General features: G+C 34.9%; 1 protein-coding gene across 4 annotated transcripts in view; it reads left to right on the top strand.

Moving 5' to 3' along the window:
• Window positions 1–1,540, top strand: part of LOC106882292 (uncharacterized) — a 344,998-nt gene that overhangs the window by 131,499 nt on the left and 211,959 nt on the right. The window contains exon 2 of one of the 4 annotated variants that reach the window (XM_052971218.1): window positions 1,115–1,184. The exons of the other annotated variants lie outside the window; for them this stretch is intronic. The gene's annotated coding sequence lies outside the window, so the exon portion shown is untranslated. The remainder of the gene's footprint in view (window positions 1–1,114; window positions 1,185–1,540) is intronic. 4 annotated transcript variants of the gene reach the window in all.

Raw genomic sequence — 1,540 nt, 5'->3', positions numbered from 1 at the left:
ATATATATATATATATATATATATATATATATATATATATATACACTTACACACACATACACACGAGTGTGTGTGTATTGACACTGTCCTTTTTCTAACATCATCGTTGACCCTGTTCCCAACACTTAACAAAAGTCAGGTTGTTGACGTCGTTAATTCTGTTATTTCAACCAATCACTCAGATAACTTCTGTGATTTCTGGCAGTTGTAGAGCCACTGTGGCTTAAAAAATAACGTTTTCTTTCTCTAGGGTCTTTCTTCGCTTCTACTTCTGTATTCCCTGGTGGATCCATTTTCTGTTTTCTTTTTCTTTCTTTGTTTTCATTTTTGGTCTTTATGTTTGTTTAGATTTTAGTGGACATTTTGAACTTTTTATTTTGTTACTTGTTTCACTCACTGGAGTGCAGCCATTCTGGGGCACTGTCTTGGAGGGTTTTGCCAAGCGAATCGACCCCAGTAGTTATTGCTTTTAAAGTATGGTACTTATCCTATCCGCCATCTTTTGCCGATAGAATAAGTTATGGGGACGTGAACAAACCAACACCGGTTGACAAGTGGAGGTAGGGGACAAGCATAAACATAAAGACGCACACACAAGCACACACACATACACACGCACGCACAAATGTGTTGAGTGCCCTTCTGCGTTTGTCTACTAATTCTTATATAATACACACACACATATATACACACACACGCAGGTATACACGCACACACACACACACATATATATATAAATATATATATACATACATACATACATATATATATATATATATATATATATATATACACGATGGGCTTCCATATAACCTTCATTTACCAATACTACTACCAAAAACATTGGCTGGCCCAAAGTTATAATAGAAAACACTTGCCCAAGGTTCCGCTTTGTGAGACTGAACCCGAAAGTATATGATTACAAAGCGAGCTTGTTAACCACACAGCTACGCCTACGCCTATGTTGAATTATAATTGTTTGTATGTTGTGAAAGTTTTACAATTTTTGTTCTCATTGTTTTCTGTAGATCTTTTCTCTTCACTAGCTGCGAGTTGACTTAGAGATTTATTCTATTATTTTTTTTCTATTTTTTATTTTTCGTTTCTTCATCAGATCCAGAGTATCCTGAGATAATTTGGTGTTGTTTTAATCATATGTTTCCCTGTAGTCTTCACCCGTTTCAGTAAGAGTTTTTTACTGTGTTGTTGTAATTATTTAAAGTCTTCGATGTCGTCATTTCGTATTTGTTGTTTAGTGACTGCGTTGTTTTGGTCACCTTAGACATAATCGATATAGTTCTTAATGATCCTGATTTATTTGTTGTTCGAACAGAACTGTTTCTTTATTTAATTTCACAAGTCAATTTGGAACTTGCCATGGATCATTTTGTGATTGCTCTTAATTTCTCCGTTTCCGTTTACGACAGCGGGCACTCAATCCCGTTTTCGACTAAATCTCTAAACCTAGATAACAGTACTTGTTTTTACCTTGCACATTTAGATTGTGCGCTTAATAGATATTAAGCGCACAATATATATA

Source organism: Octopus bimaculoides, chromosome 10 (genome assembly GCF_001194135.2).
Source record: "Octopus bimaculoides isolate UCB-OBI-ISO-001 chromosome 10, ASM119413v2, whole genome shotgun sequence".
Taxonomy (NCBI): Eukaryota; Metazoa; Mollusca; class Cephalopoda; order Octopoda; family Octopodidae; genus Octopus; species Octopus bimaculoides.
Note: the sequence above shows the minus strand (reverse complement) of the source record. Positions and strands in the feature narration are given on the sequence as shown.